This window comes from Sinohyriopsis cumingii, chromosome 14 (assembly GCF_028554795.1).
Source record: "Sinohyriopsis cumingii isolate HCF-2022 chromosome 14, ASM2855479v2, whole genome shotgun sequence".
Lineage (NCBI taxonomy): Eukaryota > Metazoa > Mollusca > Bivalvia > Unionida > Unionidae > Sinohyriopsis > Sinohyriopsis cumingii.
The window spans coordinates 66,849,211-66,859,200 of record NC_142974.1 but is presented as its reverse complement, the minus strand read 5'-3'; the positions used below and the strand labels follow the sequence as shown (position 1 = coordinate 66,859,200).

Sequence of the window (9,990 nt, the reverse complement as noted above, 5' to 3'; positions counted from 1 at the left end):
AGTACTGTATCCATTCCTAAAGGTTCATTTTTTAAAATCAAATTAGGCAGAATCAAGTGTCAAGGTTCCCTAAATTGACAAATTACTATATCAACATTGCAAACATGGAAAACTTAATAACATATAATAATAATAATAATAATAATAACAATAACAATAATATCAGATATAATAATTTATCCATGTTATATTGAGTTATAACATAATAATATAAAATGTAACAAATGACCATAGCACAACACTGTGTCCTAAAGCAGTAAGCTTAATTACTTCATGGATATTGCACAGTATGAAGTTAATTACTTATATGTATATTATAAAGAATCTCAATAAATAATGACAAGAAATATATTTTATGCTGTTTAAACTTTATGTGACCTTCTTGATCATTATACCATGTATGTTTGGGCACAGCAGAAACAATATACTGAAATTAATTAAAACTATGGTTTGTGCCAAATATTTATATTGTTGTACCCTTGTTTCCTTGTACAGTTAAAATTTTGTTTACATCTAGTGATTGCAGTGAAAAATTAGTTGTCTGAGTTCACTACAGTCAGTTATTAAAATTATTTATTCTAAAAAAATAATTAACAGCTATTGATAAAACTAAATAATGTAATCTATATACTCCTGTCAGTCACTAATTTATACTGTGTATAGTTTCTGCTATGCAGATTGAAGGTGACATGGTCCAAATACAAGGAGCAATGACCAAGAAATACACATGAACCTTAAATTCCTGCACATTAGAAAAAATTCAGTCATTCAAAATATTTTGAAATTTCATTAATAAATTTGATGAAGTTAAATATTTTCAAAGTGTTAAAAAAAATATTGGAAAATATATTCTTGCTCAAGTTTCCTAACTAATAATTTTGTGTCCAAAAGGTAGAAAAAATCCTATGCACTTATATAATGTCATGGAAAACTTACTTAGATTATTTAGTGTGCAATGAAACACAACTAAGTTGCTTGCTGATGGGGAATTTCCTTTTTTAGCATTAGAATTTCATTTTAAAGGCATACATTTGCTTGCACTTTTGGAAACATTTCATTCTCCTCTTGTAATTTTTTAATTTCCAAATCAAGTTTCACAACCTCTTTCTTTGGTTTTATGGTCTCCAATGCAAGATTTTGTTTCCTTGTTTCAAATTCTTCTCTTCAGCATCTGCAAATTTATATGCTGTTTTATATCTTTTGTTCCCTCTACCTATGAAATGTCCTTCTTTGGCTGTCTCTGTAGGATGGACAATGAATCTGGAAAGAAAATATTGTTGATGTAAACAAAAGAAAATATTGTTGATGTAAATAAAAGAATACAGAGGAATAGATAAAACAAAAGATACAGCTGTATGTGTGTGGTGATGGGGTCATCAATATATGACATAACACAGTTTTAGTAGATTTTGTACCCGCTCCACCCTCATCACATTTCATAAAAAAATTCACACCCTCCCTCATTTATGATGTCACAATGTTTTGACCACACCCATAGAAAAATATTTTCAAAACTTTTTTAAATCACTTTGCATACAAAAGCACACAACATTAGTACCTGTACATTGCATTCTGAACTTTGTAATACTTTCAAAAAAATATAATGATCAACTAAAGTTTTGTCATCTGGAAACCTATACTGATGAGAAAAAATATGGATAGAAAAAAAGACTTGAAATCAAAGGAATAATGTTACTGAGATCTTTCTACGGCAGATGGTGCTGGTTTTGTTTTTGTACAATCACATATTTAAAAACTCTCCTACACAGCACGCTGTCACACAGGTATAACATCCTCTGCCACTTGATGAGTGATATATATGGATGGGCCCATGGTGCAATGTTTCCTTTTAATATCAGTTAAATGATATGGTACATTACTACACATGCTTTACTGAAATCTCATTCATTGTATATTATTAACATCTAAGAATGAATAAAACAATAACATAATATGACCAATTTAATAATATGAGTGTGAAATTAATGTCTTTGTACTTCCCATATGGTTACTAACTATATACTAACAGTCGGTGAACAATTTAACACCTCCTTTATACTTATCATATTAAATTTTAAAAGCATACTTTTACAATATAATTTACTTTGACGATTTCCAAATCAAGTTATTAATTACGATTGTGGATGAAAGTGTCTCAGTGTGGATGAAAGTGTCCCAGTGTGGATGAAAGTGTCTCAGTGACCTTAATCTTTGGTGAAGGTCTATGGCACTGAAGGTGTGAAACAATTATGAGAATATAAATGTAAAATTCTTATCCATGAAAACATTACCATTTAATTTGATCTGCATTGTTTACCTTCAATATCCAGACATGCATATAGACCACACCTTTGTGGACTTCCACCCAACAGCTCCAAAAGGAACTGTTGGCTTAGTTGGGGATCAATGGGCTTTTGCCGTACACCTGTTTGGGGCATATTAATTCCATCGAGCGTCTCCTTGGCTAAAATTCAAGAAGGAATATATTTTAAAACATACAATAATAGAACAATATATTTATAAAATAATATCTGGATTGGCAACCCTTCCACAGAATGGGGTACATTTAAAATATTTGACCTCTTGGTTCTTGACAAATATGGTATAATATGGCAGGTTCTTTGCTATCACGGTATTCAAGGATTTCTGTAATTTTCTGCATAGTGCCACCTATTGTGTGCTTATTGTATATACACTGGTGACTAAATTTTACTAGTTCTGCATTACTGGTTTTATTTCGGGAAAATGTTGGAACTACTGGTATGTACACTATGCTAGAAATGCACCCATGAATTTCATGTTTTTCAAGACATGACTCTACCCCACATTCTCACATAAAATCTATATGTTCTTAAAACCATTATCACTTTAATAAATCAGATAACCAGTTTGTCATCTGATAATATCTAATGATTTTATACAAGGGTATGATCACATGTTTACTATATCTGTCAAGATGCAAGAGATCGAATCTATGGTAGCAAAAAAGAGTCAAAATATGAGGAATGTAAATGTTTTTTTTCTGGTGGCTTTCACAATTTACAGGTGTTGACTTAAAAACTTTGTTGTATAGATTTTATTACCTCTCTTTGTAACACCTTTTTGTGTTCAAACAGTCTTTGGTCAACATGTTCCTGTTGGTGTGTCCATTCTCACCATCAATCCTGGTGCCACCTCCAGTCACTAGTGGTTACATAAATGATATGCATTGTTTTTAATCTCTCCATTAAGTTTTTGTTCTTGGAGGGTACAGGTGATGGAATATGAGCCAGTGAAGTAGCATCAAATTTTGAAACTGATATGTATAGTATATACAGCAAGATCCTAACACAAGGACAGGTATATGACACCATAAAAATATTTTGTCAGTTTTACTATATCAGAGTAATGCCCCTTGAGTAACCTGGAATCTACATGGGGTCTGTTTATTTATTGTTTCACATAATCTTCTGATTTAAACTGAAAATAAAATGTATGTTAATTCAGAGCAAAGAACACCAAATAGATATATATATAATATCTTGAAGGTCAGTATTTTTATTAATTATTTGCTTATCACTAACTTTAAGACCAGTGATATGTGAACACTTCAGTATAATCGTGTGATCTGACTCCTGCATAACAATTTAACATCATTCAACATTTATGATTATTAGATGACAAACTGGTTAACCAATTTGTTACAATAATCTAAATTTTATGAAGATATTGATTCTGTTTGAGAACATTGGTATAGCAATGTTTGGAAACATTGATATTCATGGATGCATTTTTGGACTTGATGTTAACTTTGTGAATCATTAGGTAGAATTTTCATATTGATAAATACCCAACAATTACCATTTAATCCTGATAATTCCAATTTCGTCCTTTCTATCATCAAATCAATGTATTCCATCCTCAGTGCATTCAACTTTAAGTAGCACATACTTTCCTTTCACATCACCCATAATACATAACCTGTGCAGAATCACAAGAACATACTGACTGTCATGGTTATGTTTATCCAGAAACTTCTTACTTTACATATTAGGCAATGGCTACCTGTGGTTTCAAGACATTCTGTTATATATATATATATATATATATATATATATATATATATATATATATATATATATATATATATATATACTCATGTATAAAAACAACATTCTTGTTCAATTTTAGTCAGTCCCATCTGCTACATCAGATATCCATGACCTTACATAATAACAGCTGATACAAACAGATCAAGTGTGCTCTATGAAATTTCCAAGAAAACATTAAATCATTATGCATTTTTTTCTATGAACAACATGAAAATATGAACACGATGATTTTATCCCTTACCAAGTTAAAGGTAACAATTACACAAATTATATACACTGTTACAGGAATAACATTTTATATCATTTTCAACAGCATTAATACTTAATAAGACCCTTTCAGTGATCTAATATGAAATGAAATGTGCAGTTGTTAAAGGCAGAATTGCTTGCAAAACCAGCCATATTTGTTTGGTTGCATAGCTGAGTATTGGAGTGCTAGAAGGACTGTGCAATTCGAGTGTTTGAATTTAGGAGTGGAGATTTTATCAATGGTTGCTGATTTTTATATGAAGTGAAGGGGGGGTATGACCTGATACAGACAGAGCTTGACCACCATTAACCATGTTTTCCAAAACTGAACATAGAAGTTGTTTTTGTTCAGTGCTAGATCTTTGACTAAGTTTTTAGAGACTCCTCACATTTGTGGTCTGTCATAAACAAAATATTTCTGGTTGCAAACCCAGCATCACTCATAGCTTGAACTGCTGTTGCACGGACTAAGTGACCAGTATAGCAATGCACTCCTGCATTCTTGCAGATGTCTTGAGAAGAATTGCTTTGGTTTTACCGGTTCACAAGTATACAAGTATAGGCAATCAGTGAATTCAGGAGATCTTAGTTATTCTTTACTGCATTGCGTAAATAAGGCCTTTGCTGCTTTGCCACATTTCTGAAGGAAAAATTGAAAGGTTTCACCGAACAAGTGTTTGTTTCAGCTGCAAACATTTTTTTGTCTGATGTTTCTTCAAGCTGAGTTTTTTTTTTGTAACTGTTTCATGATTTAGACTAATGTACTCCATACCAGATTCATCATTTTCAAATTTTAAGGAAGTTGAGGTCAGTTGATGGTGAAATTCTATACATCTGGTCACAAAATGAATATCCAACACATACCATATTCTGTATCAAAGGGCAACAGGGTCCAATTTTTGATAATACACATTGATTTTCAACTAATTCTTCCAGTGAAACTACTTGGTAGTGCTGGGGTGGTCTTGAGATACCTGATTTTAAATTCAATTTCAGTTTTGCATTAACACTGAATCAGCATTTTTGAAATCTTTGTCTTTGACAATGTCAATATCTTTTCCATTGTCCTTCAAGTATCTGTTAATAGCTGCTTGAATATTTTTCTAAAAATTCTTATGATATTCTTGCACCTGACTGGCTGGCACTTTTGTGACCCTTGATGATACCAAATTTGGATTAGGCCTCAGCGTCGAACCTTCTTAAGTGGCCACTGGGCTCATAGTGTTGAAGCAAAGTTTGTGTCCAATAATTTGAATGCACCAAGAAAATAGAAAAATATTCATAGCAATACAGTCCTTACACTCTGCAAGATCATTTTTTTTAAATACACATAAAGACAACATGTCCTGCAATTTGTACATATATTGCATACTTATGGTTGGGATTTATGTAATATGGTGACATTGGTAATTATATCTGTCAACATTTTAAGTTTTTCAAATTTAAACAGAAGATTTATGTCTTGGGAAGAAGAATAGTGATGCATAAAATTATGTAATTTCTTTTTCATTTCAATCAATGACTACTTTACCATCATTCATAGGTCCAGAGACATCATCGTATGACACAAACGAAAATCCCCAACGCTTGTATTGTCATGAATTTTCGCCTGTATCTAGCTATGATAATCCAGAGAGACAGGGGCGAATGGGGGCGACCAGTTGGACACTTTATATTAAATAATTAATAATAGAGTTTTAGAACTATATAATAGGTTTAGGAAACAAAGACAACAAAACATTAAATAAGCTATAGTGTGTGCCTCGTAAGTGACAAATTTAGCATATAGGCCTAAGTGCTGATTGGCAATTGCTGTTGTTGTTGTTGTTGAGTTTAACGCCATTTTTCAGCACACGATAGGTTATACATGGCGGCCAGTATTAATGGTGGAGGAAGAACCCAGGAAAACCCCGGAAAAGAACCACCGACCCACGAGAAGCTACTGGCAAGCCTTCTCACATACCCACACTGGCCGAATCCATGACTCGAACCCACGCAGACGGAGGTGAGATGGCAGTGATCCATAACGGAGAGTGCTTTAGACCACTCGGCCACTCGACTGACAATTGCAACTACATGTATGTATCATTGATATTATGAACACTGTAGATAGATCCCAAGAGAAATGTAAACATACTATTATGATGAACCAGATTACTGTAGGCTACTTGGTACAAGTTCAATTTTAATGTTTTCGTCCAGCACATATGTTTTTCTCTCTCACTCCAGATTTTTGCTTTTTTGTCCCTTACGCTCGAGAGAGGAGAGGAGAATGGAAAAAAGGAAGGATTGCGATGAAACTGTGTACCATTTTAATTTCATTTAGAAAACTGGCACTATTAATACCTTTTATCTTGATTTTCATATGTCATTTAAAATTCATCATTGATCTATAGGCCTGCAGTTGAAAGAATGTTTATATAATCGTATTATTGTGCCATGGACAGATCTCAGTTTGATAAACCAGTAGTATTGGTATATCAATTTGCTTTATACCAACACTTTAAATGCCATGTTATTTTTAATATATGTGGTTTAAATATATATATCTAGAATATAGTATAGTATGTACGCTGTATCAATGATACACCACGAGATGTATAAATCTTTCATTAAAAGGAAACAATTCAGCTATAAGTAAACATTCAAAATAATTTACTGAGCAAAGAATCACTTTATGGATTATTAAATACATTTTTCAGTGGTGTTGAGTCACATTGGTGGAGACATCATCAACAAAGTATGCACAATATTATTATACATGTTCAAGATCTATAAATCAATGATATTTCATGAGAATAATCTGATTATCTTCTTGTAGTTTTACCATTTAAAAACTTGATTCAATCTTTGAATAATGGTCTCATAATTTTTTTTTGTTATTTTTGTGAAAGTGGTCATATTCAAAATGTCACCAACACCCACACACAATGGGGCACGTTACAAAGAAAATCAAGGGATGGGGTTTATATTGTTACAGGTTAGAACCCCCATATCTTGATTTTCTTTGTAAATGAGCCCCTGTGCCAACACAAGTTTTCAAACAAGCAAAGAAAATTTAAAACAAAATTAAAAAATTTACCATTGAAAACGCCAATGCCCAGTTTGCGTTTCGTTATTTCTGAGTATTGATTTGGTTTTAAAACCTCTTTAGATAATTTCTAGAATCTTCGTTTGTTTCCTTAGGCTGCCTCGAAATTGACCGGCCCAGTTCCCACGCTATTATTATTGTTGTTGTGTACGGCTAGGGAGACGAAGGTCATGGGTGCTCTGATAGGGAATTCTGTTGTTCTTTTTCATTTTCAGCGCTTGTAACATCCATCGCAATACAGTCAAATCCATCTCCATCTGCTTCAATCGCTGCTGTTATTTGTTTTAACTCCTTGCCATCTAATTGTTCAAAAAGATCAGCAGAAAATTGCAGTGAATAATCACCGTAATCGGCCATTTTGCTCGACAATGAAGCAGACGAACGCCAAACTGTACTGTAGTAAACTGTGCATTTCAATCAGAGATTGGAAAAATAATAAAAGGATATAATTATATAATTTATATCTATTTGCTGATTGAAAAATTGAAACAATCGTTTCACAATGACGTGTATGCAATGCTTATTTATATTGCAAACAGTACAAAAACCGAAAGTAGTCCCAGAATTTATTGATGTGTAAAAATTCCAGATCAGTATCACGTGACCAGTTACATCCAATCATATTGCAGATAATCAGTTTCATTCATAAAAATTGGAAGCATAAAGTGACAACTGCCCCGACTTTAAACACATTGACAATGCTGATAAAATCCTAACGCATAAATAGTAGCTATGCGCAAGGCATTTTGAAAAACACGTATCAAGCTGTAACATTAACTTCCTTAGATTTACCATGGTCTCATTATGGTGGCGCTCACCAGATAATATGTACTTTTGAGAGAGTGACGTATGTAAGGTGAAGTAGTTCGCATTTAAAACATGCACAGTGGAGAGAACGTTTGCATACCTCTATGCTACATTAATGTAATGTGGATGATATTTCTTTTGGATATTGTACTTTTGGAAATTTTACATGATTTAAGCACACTGCTAACTAAAATGACTGCTCCCTTGTGTTAAAAAATCAATCTGAATTAGTCTAAAGTACACTATACATAGCAGCTATTAAAATAGGGAAAATGAATTTTGCCAGACTAGACAATACCAGCTTCTGAAAGTGCAATGAATGAATTACCAAATATATAAAATGTAAAAAAAAGTTATCGGCTCTTTTTTATACAATTGACCTCTGAAGTTCAGGAAGTGAAAATGACCAAGTAGAGCTAGCACTTTTTTGAAAGATGCACATTTGAAGTAAGGCCAAGCTGTATACTCTATAACCCATAGTACACCCATCAATCATACACCAAAATAAAGGGAATTAAAGGTTCTTTGCATTATACCTAAGATATACAAGGTCTTTTTTAAATAACCAGTATAACCAGTGAGGAAAGCCGGGGACATTCTTTTTCTTTAAATTCCTAACCTATGCAAAATGCGAAACTGTATAGCGCCACCTATTACATATTTATATTTTTCCCACAAACCCTAAGATATTACGCCAGGAGCTGTTCAATAATTGAAATCTAAAAATAACCGTCCTTCAAAAGTTTAAATATTCTGAGATTAAGAGTTTTGTCCTCAACAAAGGGAAATTGCAAAAATGGAAACATTTTTTATAATATCATAAACTAAAAAAAAATGTTAAGGTATTAATAAATTTATATGAGTAAATTAAAAAAAAAAGTCATTTTACACAAGTATTTAATTTGTTTCTACGTACGGTTAATTGGAGCAAATTTTGCCGCTGATTGTTTGATTTACTCCAGAATATTAGAACGATCCAGGCGAATCAAAATGAAAAAATGCGCGTTACTATGTAATGTTTCAATTTTACCGATATAGGTTCCAAATACTGAGTAGCAAATGAAAAACTGAGACTATGGTTAAAGACCATTCGGCAATATGGCGACGAGTTAAGTCGTATTTATAAGAATTTAGGTTGGCCCAAGTAGCAGTCCAGTTCGAAAAGCTGGTGATCAGTCCTGTTAAATCGGCGTATTTAGTGTTTTAAAAGTTATGTTTTTGCCAAATGGTGAGCCGATTTTAGTCAAAAAGTTTATATAAATTTGCAATGTAACATTTTCGTGCCTTGAGAATTACGTCCCAATAAGAACATTTTCCCTTTCTTAAACATTCTTCTCAAGTAAATAAAAAATAAAAATCCTTTGCGTTCCAATTCAAGGATGTTTTCATACTTTCTTTGTGCTGCATGCTCACGGACATATACCTGCAAAAGAAAAACTGAACCAGGCAACAATAATACAGCTAGCGCGAGTTCGCATCTAAAGTCCATGGAGACTATCGTCTGCGAAACCTCAAATGTAAAGAGTCTTCCGGTATGTTCGCTTAGGGGGCAGGGGCCAGTTTTTTGTACAAATTTAATGTCGTATTCACCTGCCTAATATAAAAATTCATTTTTTAAAATAAATACACGAGTGAGGTCAAAAAGGTCAATATTTTTGGACATGTATTATGTAGCGCAACATAATCATGCTACACACTTGACCTGACAAGGCTAGCGAAGGTCTTAGAATAAAATGTTTATGCACCCCAACC

At 32.8% G+C, this 9,990-nt stretch overlaps 1 long non-coding RNA gene across 1 annotated transcript; it reads right to left on the bottom strand.

The window, feature by feature from the left end:
* Positions 1–162: 162 nt before the first annotated feature.
* On the bottom strand, positions 163–8,081 carry LOC149784043 (uncharacterized). The gene is made up of 3 exons (XR_016413737.1): positions 7,423–8,081; positions 2,318–2,464; positions 163–1,260 (listed from the first exon to the last, which is right to left on the bottom strand). It is a non-coding gene; the product is annotated as an uncharacterized LOC149784043 (long non-coding RNA).
* Positions 8,082–9,990: the final 1,909 nt, after the last annotated feature.